Here is a 14,016-nt window from a genome sequence, read left to right as displayed (position 1 = left end):
GTAGACAAATAGTGAATTAATCAATAGATACAAAATAAATCCATAGATAGGAAACCAAAAAAAAAAAATGTTTACATCCTTAAAGCCCTCAGAATTCAAATAGGTGAGTAACATATTCTATGTATCTGGGTCATCTGAGAGAGGTACTGGTAAAAGGGTAAAAGTGCCAAATCCTTTTCTTGGTTCATCTTTAGCAACCCGAGATAGAGACCGTCTGAGCCAATTATAGACTGCCAGACTGTGAGACCCAATCACATGTGATAGTAGCAGGTGGGCGACATTTCATTTCTAACTCTTGCCTCGACTGCTGTAGCATCATTCCAAGCTACCTCGTCGAGGCAGTCTATCCTTCATGGCACGGCAAGGCATAGCACAACATTCACAGGAGACCCCAAACTTCGAAGATGAGGGCGTTGTGTTTCGAAAATGGTCTCTTAAACCTACGGATGTTTCAATAATGACAAGCCCCCTTTTAATTTCTCGTAGCAGAACATGAATCGTGCACAAGCAGCGGAAGTTAGCACCGTAGAAAAGTACCTTTGGAGCGACAACAGGTGTGAACAGGGTTTCAGTGTGAAAGGGAAGAGAAGTCTAGCCAGAACCTTTCCTTAGTGATATTTTTGTTTTTATTCATCCTTTTCTTTATTGAGAGAAAGAGAGTGTTGGTAGAGACACACAGAAAAAAACAACAACACCCAACCCACCAGACACAAAATACAAGATAAAAGCAGCTTTTCAGGTGGATATCACTCATTCAGCTTTAATCATATAAAGCACTTCATACTGCTAGCAACAGATGCAGAAAACCCAGCTCCTGCCAACTTGTCAGCCAAGGGGGGGGGGGTCATCTCATCCTCTTGGTGTTTTTTTTTTAAATATTTGTTAATTTGTCTTTTGAAAAGGAAAACAGGCCCCAACATTTAAAGAAGTAGGCCAATCCCCCATACAAGTGTGATTGAACTTACATGTACCATGCAAGTAGCAAATGGTTTTAGAATTTAATGTGTCAATGTATATATCAAACTACCTCCTATCTAACATTAAATCAAATCATCCCCCACCCCACCCCCCCCCCCAAAAAAAAAAACAAACAAATAAAAAACTAACTAACCACACGGCTTTAAAATCAAATTGCAGACCAAAATGCTAAAATCCAGACTGAATGATGTACAAGTATAGATTAAACTATACTTTCCACTTTGGAAGTAAACAATCCTACTCAAGATTATATCTGCCTAATTCTTTTAAAAGGACATTATTATGTTATAACCTGAACTCATCAGAATTACCTCACCAATTTCATATTCCTCATACATCAACTTGTCATGTTATGCCCTGCCAAATCAATAATAAGGAAAGACAAGGAAATGTCTTTGGCAAATTTAATCAAGATGACTTACAAATGAGGGCAAACACTTTTAGGACCTTTTTCCTGAATCGGAAAAGCCCCTGTTCCTGATAGGACAACCCTTTGCTCCTGGTGTGCAGCCGATGCAACATCATCTGTCATAACTGATCTCTACAATCCACCTGAGTTACTGCATGTACAGGCAAAGTGTCTTGCAAACATGGCTCGAAAGCTTTCAAGCTCAAGTGAGCAAAGGGAGTGTGTGTTGGTGCACTGCACGGCATGCACGTACCAGGACACCAAGGGTGTGACGATAATTCCCAAACAAGACTGTTTGTATATGACTCATCTGTGTTTGAATTCTACATTTACCATGGCAACTACAAGCTGTAAAATGTCGGTGATGTTTTACGGTTGTGGTATCGGAAGGGTTTAGTACAATACCTGATTGTGTAAATATTGCCCTTTGCTTGCGGTTTTACTGCTGATTGATTTGGTTCAATCTTTATTGACATGCCAAATGATGACAAAATCAAATCTGATTTATATGATTAAGCTTTATCCTGCAGTTTACTCAGCAATTACAATGGGAGTGATGGCCGCATTGGAATAACTTGTGTTACACAGTGTGTTTCTGAGCAGTCACACTGTGAGGGCCGCAGTGTGTTAGGTTGTGTGTTACACTGTGTATTTCTGAGCAGTCGCATTGTGAGGCCACAGTGTGATAAACCTGTGTTGCACAGTGAAACCACAATGTTAAGACTATGACAATATTTTTTTGACAGTGTCATTCCTGTACTGAATCCAAACTATAACCCCGTCTAGCCATAGCCGCAGTGTTCATCTGATCTACACTGTGAAAATATTCTGTCTGAAACAGAATGCAACCAACTTTGCCCTAACCCCTTTGTAGATCATTTAGCCATAAAAGATTACCTCCTACAGTTCTTCACAAATCCTTGCTGGAAAAAAAAAATCACATCATTGACACTTAAATTGTACAAAACCAAAATTCATGACAAATTCGTCAATGAAAGGCTTCACTGCTCTGTAGGGGTGTGTGTATGTGTTTGTATCTATGGAAACTTCTTTTTTTTCCCTTCCCTCCCACAAAATGGAAACCATCCGTTTGCTAAATATACCTGGATGTCATTAGAGGGAACTGATTAGCGGGGATTGCCTACGATGGGTCTATTTTGGGGGGTTTCAGCAGCTTTTACCACTTTCTGCCCGCACACTTCAATTAGTGGTGGTTGCATGACAGGTCCAGAAATCACATTTCCTTTGGGGATGGGATATTTTTTTCCTCCCTAATTGTGCATTAGTGTCACTTCCTGTCCAATACAAGAGTTCCAAACCAAGACCCCCTCTTCCCTCCCCCACCCCCCACCCCCCCAAAGAAGGAGGAAAAATGTGGAGAAACATGAGTAAAGTGCAGTTACATGACTAAATGTGCAGATGTCATCAGCAACCTAAGGTGAGGGTGTAGTGTGGGCAGCAGTGCTCTTTGATTGACCTAAGTTTCTTGACAAAGCAAATAGACTATACGAGTAGGAATTGAATGATGTAAAATTGCAATAAATGACCTCCTCCCCCCCCCCCAAGTGATAATCAAGTACTTAAACTCTCATGGAGTGATTTAGAAAAAAAATGCAACCTTAAGACTGCCACTTGCACAAATGCAAGGAGATAACACCAAACAAATCTGATGAATGCTGGGTACATCAATCCCCTTCAGTTTAAACCCACTCTTGTATTTAATGCATTCTCAAAACTATTACCGAGATAGCCCTGAGATTATGTAGTATTTTCACTTCTACAAGTTAACTACATTAAATATTCACCACATTGCACCTTGAGAGTGAACAGTAGAACTTATGAAATGGCATTAAAGGGTTATTCATAAAACAGTGTTAATTTGTCCTCTAAATCATGACTGCGTATAGCAGAAAGCAAGTCATGTCCATTCTCATCAGCGCATGCTGTTCTTTTTTTTATTTCAAACTGATTGAATCAAAGCGGGAAGCAAGTTATATAAAGCTGGCAGCTTGTAAATCTAAAAGTGGATGCACAAAATCAGCCCATCTGCCGCAAATCGGGTGCGGATATTTCGTGACTCTAAACCGATCCTTGTCAAGGGGGAAATCTGGAACTGATTTTACCTGCACGCCTGCCCCCATGAGGGGGAACGGCACCATCAGCTCGCGTTTCCCAATCCCATTCCCACCATGGGAAATGCTGCATTACAATCATAGAGCAAAAGATGGAGAGGGAAAAAAGGGGGAGGCAACATCAGAGAAAGAAAAAATTGTTTCGGGAAGTACTAAAATTCTGTGCAGCTCTCACGTCCGCTGGTTCGCCACGTGCCGCCTTGGCTCCGAGATGGTTTTGATAGCCAAATGGATGCTGTCCGCTCGGTGAGGATGACAAACATTTCAATTTACACCGACGGGAATCCGCCTGATACGGCTACTACACATGGAGGATGTAGAGCAAGAGACAGACGAGAGAGTGAGGGAGAGAGGGAGAGAGAGAGAAGGAGAGATGGAGAGGAAGAGCAAGAGAGGGAGAGGGTAAGAGGAGATGCAGAGATAACATCTCTGTTACTGAGCTGGACAGTTTTGACTGATAAAAGAAAAGCTTTGTTTTAACTGATTGTACAAAGGAAGAGAGATATGGTTGGGCGCACAAGAAATTGGCACCAGTTTTTCCCCCACTGTCCCGGAGGAGTCGTTAAGGAAACAAGCGAGGCGAGGCTTATCGCCCATTGCTCTGTTTCAACATGGACCTACTACGTCTATGGTTTCTAAAAACTGTACTAGTCGGAGACAATCCCTGCAACTTACAACAAATGCTTCATATTCTAACAGCAGCACTCCTAAATTGCAGGAATTAGGAACAGAAGGGAGGAGAATGGGAGAGAAATAGTGAAAAATGTACAAATTTTGCCTTCCCTCCCCCCCCCCCTCCTGAATCATATACGTAATTCGTTGGCTTCAACAAATCGTAGGGCAACATTTACAAGAAAACAAAAAATTGCACACAGCTGAATGTCATTTCCATCTAGAGAAAGTTAGCTTCACAGTGATGTGTTTGCGAGAGCCTGGAAATTAGGCAAATTCTATGTCTCCATGAACGACATTATCACCTTACGATAGAGTTTCTCTTGCAAAGATACTTACCAGCAAAGACCAGGTTATCCCAGGATGTTGGGTGCTTCAAAACGGTATTGAAAAATCACTGCAGTATTCCATGAATAAAGATTCCAAGTGATATGCAAATGCACGGACAGGCGACTTCTATCCCATATAATGAACACAATGATGATCACTTTCCTATCACAGCTGCAAGAGGAGGTTGAGCTGTTATCATCTATGGAAGAAAAGAACCTCAAGAATACATCACACTCCTGATCCCTCACAACTTCTCTGGAGTGCAAAACTATTGGGGCAGAAACTTAAAAGGTATCCGTGGAAACGGAGGTGAACTGGGGACGGGCCACTCGCTTCATCCACAGATGAGCAGTCAAATATCGAGGTACTTCTTGATTTCCATCCTGAACCGAGTCAAATGGAGATTAAAGATATGATTTCAGATTAGATCTAAATGAGATTAGGTCAGCAGATTGGTAAACTTTTTTCCCACCAATGTTTTCAAGACTTCTAGCTCCAAAAATTCTCCTCCTGTTGCTATGAGGACACCCACAAACTTTTAGCTCTAGTGATGAGAGTACTGAGACTCCAGGTGATGCATGGCTGTCCGAGAGCTTGTAGAAGTTGCACGTAGGATTTCGCGAGACATGTGAGGATCTCGAGAAAGATGCAGTCTATTAACTCCGATGGTGTGATCCGTTCCTAAACATCCATCACCGGCAGTGACGCGACGCTGTCTGAGTCGCCCTGCAGACGACTCTTGTTTGGGAGGGAATCTCGGGGAAGCTGGGTCTGCGTCTGTCAGCCAACGTCAAGCGGGAGAGATTAAGCTACTGCAGCGCGAGTGTGTGTGTGTGTGTCCGTTGCAGCTCTTGTGTGGGAGTTTGTGTGAATGTATATTAATGTATGTCTCTGTATGTGCGTGTGTGGTGTGTAGCTTGTGTGTGTGTGAGTGTGTGTGTACCATGAATGCTTTTGAGGTGTGAGGCCCTTAATGCAAGTGTAAAGGCTCAGGATATACACAGTTCCCTCTGCTTCCCTTCCTCTCCCCCTCTCTCCCCCCATATCTTCCCCTCAATCACAGCTCGGTGGTACACGTGGGTTTTAATTTCTGGCTCAGCCGTAGCTCTTTTCTAATCTACCCTTGGTAATACCTTGGACAATTCTCAGCTTACTCCCTTTGATACTTTGTTTGTGTTTCTGAGATATCTCTTCTTTTTTTTTGGATAAGTTTCTTTCATTTAATTTGTAATATATTCCTACTCTTTTCTCTTGTGATATTTTTCTCTCTTTTCTGTTTTCCCTTCACTACAAATTCTGGTCTAGCTGGAAAATAGTCTCGGTCTCTCATTTTTATTTTCTTTCACATTAAACCTCATTCTTCTCCCCACATGTTCTCCACCAAGAGAGGCCCTGCCTGCTGCACAGTCTTGTGGGATTCTATAGACTCTCTACCTTTCTACTTTGCTCTGCATGATATTCACACATTCCCCTACCAAATTCATATTCTGTCTGCCACTGTATCTGTCTCTCTTTCTCTTTCTATTCTACTCTGTCTGCTCATATCTCCTTTTCTCTTCCTCCCTTATCCCTCTCTATCTATCTATCTATCTATCTTTGTATGTTCCTTGATATCTGTTTATCTACCTATCTATATATCTATTTACTTATCCATCTATCTACTTATCTATCTATCTATCTATCTATCTATCTATCTATCTATCTATATATCAATCTATCTATATATCATTGTACCTAGATACCTGTTTATCTACCTATCTATAAAATATCTATTTACTTATCTATATATCTACCATCTATCTTACAATCTATCTCGCTATCTTTTTTATAATCTCCATTTTCTCTCCATTTTCATTCTCTCTTTCTCATTTGTGTAGGTGTGATTAATTCGTGCTCTGCTGCATACAATATTAGGAGGCATCTTCACCGCTCATAGATTTTTAATGAAATGAATGGGGGTGCTTCTGTTAACTGTTTTGTTGTCTGCTTTCTCATTTTGTGATTATTCCTAATGATTTTCTGTTTTAATGAATACTAATTGTATCATGGATCACATGTCTCGGCATGTGCTCCACACTGTGATATGGGGGGGGGGGATTCATTGTCTGATTTTGCAACTTTTATTCTGCGCCTACAGTCTAGGATTTGGCTTGTTACATTTAAAGACAAAATGAATATCGAAATATTTATAATTTTCATGTGAGACTATCAGTGAGAGCAAACTTTAGATTTTCACAGATTTCTCGAAACAATTTCACTAATCAAAGATGGTAATTGGAAGAATTCCCTTGTGAATTCAGTCATGGGTTATGATAAATTTCTGGCACTGATGTGATCGATGGAATATTACGATAACACACATGTATAAGAACTTTTTAAAAAAGAAAAAAAGAAAAGAAAATGAGCATATGCAGCTTTAAAAGGAGAAAAGAAAACAGCTCTGATATGGGATAGAAACTCTAAACCTGAGGAAATTAGACATGGATCATCACTGAAAATGGTACGTGACAACAGCACTACCTTCCTTTAATCCTTCTCCTTGTCTACTCTGATTTTGTCTATCCAACAAATAATGACTGTTTCTTTGTCATGACAAAAAAGGATGTACATGTACTGTATAATCTGATAAAGCTCCAGCTGCAGACCTTAACTGCAATTCTGCTTCGTTATTACGGAACCTGATATGAATATTGGCACAGATTTCAACAGTTTAATACACCCCATTGGGTATCCGATCCATAATCCTATTTATTTTTCAGACGGCAAGGGTGGGAAGAATATGTGCTGTTCCCAGAGAAGTAGAAGTGAGCTAAAATGATCACTTTAAAACCAGAAACATTCGCGGCATAAAACTTTCGCAAGTTGCCACTGGCATTCAAGGAAAATTGTACAGACAAAACCTTTTCACGTGTAATTCACTTCTGCGAATTTGAGCTCCTCGGGGGAAAATTCATGAAAGTTTCATGCACTCGAAAGAAAAAAAAGTCAGGTTTTACAGTATTACGTCTACATACGCTTCAGGCGAAGTGCACTCAACAGTGTGAACGCATCTTTTAATCCTGGAAACTACACTCTCTCTCTGCCTTTCCCTGCTGGGTGGCAAAAGACTCTCATCTCAATTAGAGCAGGAGGGGTGGGCAAAGTAGTCGAGGTGCTCATCACCGAGGTTTATGGGGAGGCGTCAGGGGAGCCATGCACCCGGCGAAATGTCATCAGCAATGGGGTGTGAAAGTGCTTGTTAGCGGGCCAGCGAGGGCGTATTTTCAATCACTCTGATTCGTCGAGTGTCGCACCCTGTAACATTTGGGACTCACTGGGAGTGACACTGACCTGTTTTGTTGTGACTTTCCCATGCGCTGAAGCGGCATATAGGAAATAAAGTTCTGGGCCCCATTTCATCAAAAGATATAATCGATTATAAATTTCCTTACAACACAGGCTGCCATAGACTTACAGTTGAAATCAATTATATAATCAATTGTAACTCTTCATAAAACAGGGCCCAGATATATCAAAATATACAGATACAGATGCAGCATCCTAGGCATTTCAGCCATGAAAAACTGCATGATAGTTGGTTTGGCTATCAAGTAAGAAACTTCATGTTTTTTTCCTAACATTAAAAAGTTTGATATTTAAACTGTTTATCTGAATATTAGTCTATAAAGGTTCTTTTTGCTGAACATACGAAGCATGTTAAAACAGTGCTTTGAATGACCTACTGTGTTCAAATATATATCAAGTGTGTGTATACATTACATGAAAAAAGCATATGATATACATGTACATACAGTTATGACACTTAGAAGATACAGTAAAACGAGGAATGTTCACATGCATTTTAATCTTCGCGAATTTCGCAAGGGCCAAGTTTTGCGAAACTAAAATGCACGCTAAAGATCTTGTCTACACTATATGCATTGAATGTTAGAAGCAACTCACAAAGATTTCATGCTGCGAATAAGGCTGTTGGCTCCCATTCATGAAAATTTCATGCCGTGAAAATATCGTGTTTTACAGTATTGACAGGAGGGGAAAAGGATAATAGACCCTAAACACATTACTGGAATCTGAGAGTAATGTGTTAGTAAATACTAAATTAGAAGAAGCAGCAGAAAGAATATACATTAGCAGAAAAAACAAAGAAGAAAGAAGATAAACATAGATACAGAGACCGAAACTGAGACAGAAAGAGAGAGGGGGGGGGGGGGGGGGGGGGGGGAGTTATAAAGAGCGAGTATGCAACCATGGCATCCATCCAAATCATCTCAGCCATGCCAAATATTGGTCGTTGCCGTCAAGTTGATTGTTGCAGTGCGACAAATACCCACTCGTAATATGAGCCGTCTTAGCCGGAATAGAGCATAAACACATCTACTACTCAGGCTGCGTTTATCTAACTTGAGAGAGAGGATCACGTTTCAAAAGGCATTTCAAAAAGGCATTTTACGAACATGGTTTGCAACGCGATTCTCGGGGTGCCATGTTTATCTAAACATTATGATTGCGATGCAAGTTCTGTCACTGCGGAGCTGCTTTCCGCTGTTTGACCAGGGAATTAGAGGTCAACTGAGGCCCTTGCTTTTTTGTAACCGACGGCGTGTATACTAGAAGTCGACCTTGACAGCTTGGGGGATATAGATGCGTTTCAAAACAGCACTGCATTTATCTACTCGCAGAAAGGTGATCCTGGTCTCAAATACATTTCAAATTGCCCTTTGAATGGCATTTCATTATCTATTGCCCCCAAATGCTTTGAACGCGTTTAGGATCATATTTCTGCCTCGGAAAATTTTTTAGATAAACGCACCCAAATACCCACTCGTAATCTGAACGTCTCGGCCGGGATAGAACATAAACACTCCCGCTTTACAGAGAGAGCAAGAGAGAGAGAGAAAGCACATTCTAAACCCACTGAGACTGAAGCCTTACAAAAATGCATATCCATATATCGACCATCTGGTCACCATTACTGAAGAAATTTTATCCTTTCATGAAAATTCTGGCAAATCTCCCTTCGAATACCCTCGAATGGAACCCGAAATCATAAAATCAAACCATTCAGTCATCTCAATCAATGGTGTTTAAGTAATATTCATAGACTTGCATCCTCCAGCATAATGCTTTAAAAAAAATGTTCAGTTAGATTGAGCCCTCTGTGCCACAGAGCCGAAGCTTTGAATTTTATTTTCCCTTCTACGCTTGGTGTGCAGGCACTGTGAACAGATTTGAAGGCATCAACACTTCCAACTCCATGTTAAAGGAACTGTAAGGGACTGTACAGTAATGATTGAGGTGGGGGTTCATGTTTTGAACATTTCTCAGTGAGATAATGAGAAACCTCTTATGAAATATAAAAGAACATGTAATTTTAAAACGAATTCAACGTTTATTTGATGAAAATTGGTTTTCAAATGGCTGAGATATCGAAAAAAGTGATAATGATGAAAGGCGACAGGCCACGCCTTTTGTTAGGATCTCTTTGTTTCACCTTGTTTTTGGATATCTCAGCCATTTCAAAACCGATTTTCATCGAATAAACTTTTGATACCCCTTAGAATTGCATGCTCTTTGACATCTCATTGAGTGGTTTCTGAATATCTCGCAAAACGTTAAAAGCTAAATCTTCACCTCGACCAGAACTGTACACACCCTTTCACCCTCTGTAGACTAATCCCAAGTAATCTCGGGCAGCTGTCTATGGTATTGTGTGTTATAGCAATATCAGCTCATCCTCAATGGGTTTAAGCTGATTTTAAAGTCTGACTGAAGTCGACCAAATAAACAGAGGTGTGATATGATTCAGACAAGATAAGAAAGTCATAATATCATCTGAAAATATAAATTTCAGATGTTCTCCCGAAACAATATGGATCACAAGCAAGCACAAAATAAATGACGTTATGATCGAAGCCATTCACCTTACAACTTTTCCATTTACTATCATACAAATCTTCACTTCAATCTTTTTTCCACATAGATTTCATTCTTTACATCAAATCATTCTCGAGTGTCATGATCTTTCAAAAATAACATCTTTCAATCATAACATACTTGTCCGTTGAGGATGAGTCTGGAGTATACTTGGGCAAGTGTCTATGGGAAATGTGTTTTATAGTAAAATCAGCCCAGCCCGTCCTCCATGGGTTAAAAAGAGAGGCAAATATTTGGTACATTTTAATAAAAAAGTGAAATTTTATATCTTTACGTGGATACCAAATAGAAGGATATGATGTGATGGTGTTATAGCCACATAGATATTTGCAGATAACATGGTGACTGTAACCATTTCATAAAGATATGAAAACATCTAAATTCAATTAAAGTGCATTTCTGCTCAATTGTAATCTAACTGTCTGTGTACTGTACTAGTAAACTTTTTTTTTTTTTTGGAGGGGGGGGGGGTCAAAAGTCAGATTGAAGATGGTATGGTGTGCCCCTTCAAATATTTTTTTTTCTCCTATGTAGAACAAAAATGAGTAAGCCGTGGAGATACAGTGGCTATAGAACCTACCACTCTTCTTCATGTTTCACTATATAGATCTACTGAAGCCAACCCCCACAGATTGTAATTAATGTGTTTTTTGTTTGTCTCAATTGTGCCTGTGAACATGACTTGATTTGGTCACCGTGCCTCTGGGAAATAAACCTCTTATTTTTACTCCATTTCATATGTCAACTGCATATATCCTGCAATGACTAAAGGCCTATTGACCTTTATGCAAGTAATTATGGCAATCACTGCAGAGTACATAGCAGGAATTTTCTGTGACATTCTATGGTTTTTTGAAAAAAAAGGGTGTCTCTAACAGTCTAACTGTTGAGATAGTAATGACAGTAATCGCTGTAATTTGCACTGCGCCAAATCCATTAAATGGCTTTCATAACAGATGGTTTCTATTCGAGGAATAGCCACTTCCATAGACTATCAATGGTGTATAAATTTGCATCTCCTCAAATTTGTCTCTTCAAACTTAACCCATTGAGGATGAGTCTCGAGTATACACGGGCAGGTGTTCATGGGAAATGTGTGCTGTAGCAAAATCAGCCTGTCCTCAATGGGTTAATCTATCCTTGGCCGTACCATCCACTGCCAGGCTGCTTTCACATAAAGCCCGGCCGTCACACAAGGGTGATGTCTGTCATATCTGCGATGTAAACAAGGTGGTGTGCAAATTGAAGATGATACCTGAGCAAAATGCTCAGGCTGAAAACGAGGTATCTATCCTAATTTGGCCCCTGAAACCTTTATCCCCCACAGAAAAAACAAAACAAAACAAAACACTATACAAACTACATCTCAGTATGGGGGCAGGATGTGGTGGTGGTGATGGTGAAGGAGGGGAGGGGGGACGGGGAGTAAAGATCTGTCATTTTGCCCACATCACATTGCAAGGAACTATTTGCTTGTGATAGCAAAATATATCATATATGTCTATAAGTGATCCACTTGAATCGAAGTGAAAGCTTGTCAACAAACAAACAAGTAAACAAACAAACAAACAGAAATGTAGGACCTTTCCCTGAGTAGCGAACAAAAGCATGATCGAGCTGATATGAACCTATTCTTGATACTGTTCTCTTCCAGGACTAAAAATCTTTCATCTCGTGTCAACGTATCTCACTGGTCACATTTTCCTGGATAAATTCAGCGAGATCTTTCCTGAAAAACAATCATTATGGAAGCCATAACGTATAAGATAATGAATGCTACAGTCTATATTTTACTCTGAAACCATATGGCAATGACAGAAAAGGTACAGTGATGACCATTAGGTTTTTTTTTTCTTCTAATATATAATCCTTATGTTTATTTCAGTGCATCTATCTAATATAAATTGCATTGGTGAAGCCATGTTCTTCATGGCTTCACTTAATTATTTACTCTTTGTGTCTCTCTTTCATGTTTTTGAATAATACTGAAGTAACAAGCCCAGGAAAGGTTAAAAAAGATGCATTTACTAAAAATATATGAAGGCTGCTCAAAAAGAAATTCTGAACAACTAGCAGTAATACAATATAATTAGTGTTTGTCAGTCAGCAGGTAATCAAATCAAAATGGCACTTTTCCTGATTCCTCTACATGATTGTACATTTTTTATATATATGGCTTCTTTTTTCTATTTGTATCAAGGAGTTTGGGAGTTATTGCTCTGTGCTTCACTCTTTCTTCTTTATTCATTTTCATGCACTTATTTTTTTTTTCAACTTCAAAATTGAAAAAGGAGAATAAAACATTTGCAAAACATGGTTCCAGGCAGCATGCTGTTTGTTGGGAGTATTCTCCCATAAGCTGCATGCAGAGAGGAGTTCACTGGTGCCATTGTAAGTAAAGTTCTTACGCATGAACAGGCACAAAAACGAACATTAAAGGGATGGTACAATTTTGGTTGAGATGGGGCTACAGGTCACTAATTTATTTTTTTTTAATCATGGTTTTTGAGATAACAAGAAACCTCTTACAAATTATGAAAGGACATAATAATTCTAAGAGGAATTCAAAGTTTATTTGATGAAAATTGGTTTTGAAATGGCTAAGATATCCAAAACAAAGCAATCCTAATAAAATGTGGGACCTATCTTTTATTAGAATTGCTTTGCTTTATTTTGTTTTTGGATATATCTCAGCCATTTCAAAACTGATTTTCATCAAATGAATTCCTCTTAGAATAGTACGCTCTTTAACATTTCATACAGTAGTTTCAGAGCGTCTTGCAAAAAGTTAAAGGCTGGATCCTCATCTCAACGAATACTATACCATCCTTTTAATAAATTCTATGCTCCGTCTGTGTATTCAGGCCTTTTCACCAGTGTCACTCTCCATATGTGGCTAGCTTAATGGATGAAAACTTACAAGGGGCCTATTAATGAAGCCCCTGTGGTTCCGATCCTTTTTTTCAGGTCCACCCGAGACCCTCGCACTCTAACCCTCCCAGCATGAGGGTCTTCTCCCGCCCCTCTTACACCACCGAAAAAAAATCTATTTCACAGTCTGCCGCTTCACTCCATTCAGATCTCACATGGGCGACATTTGTACGACATCTTTCCGCCCCGCTGCGCTGATTAGCGAGGGCAAGATTCGATTTTTGCTCATGAAGGTATCACAGCTTTTTATTTTCTTTTTTTTGGGGGGGGGGGGAGGGGGTAGGGAGGAGTTCAGCTGAGAGGATGGAGTTAAAGACTTGTTCTCTACTCGCAAATCGGAAATGAGGTGCAGTATCACCTGTAAATTCCTGGCGGCGGTCACAAATCTACCGTGATCAAAAAGATGTTTTTATCACATCCATCACGAAATAGATTGCCATCTTCCTCGTGAGCGGCACAGACAGAGAGGCGAGATAAAATTGATAGTGAGCATGATTTTTCTTTCTTTCTTTTCTATCAAACTCTCTCTCTCTCCCCTCCCTCTCTCCCTTCAGATCAGAAAATGTGGGAAATAATTGAGGCCCACCTGGTTGTGCATGATGTATTGTTGGCCGAACGGACAGCCTTGGA

This window comes from Diadema antillarum, unplaced genomic scaffold (genome assembly GCF_040938485.1).
Source record: "Diadema antillarum isolate AM-2024a unplaced genomic scaffold, OU_Dant_1.0 seq00000759_RagTag, whole genome shotgun sequence".
Taxonomy (NCBI): domain Eukaryota; kingdom Metazoa; phylum Echinodermata; class Echinoidea; order Diadematoida; family Diadematidae; genus Diadema; species Diadema antillarum.
The sequence above is the reverse complement of the archived record's forward strand: the minus strand, read 5'-3'. Positions refer to the sequence as shown.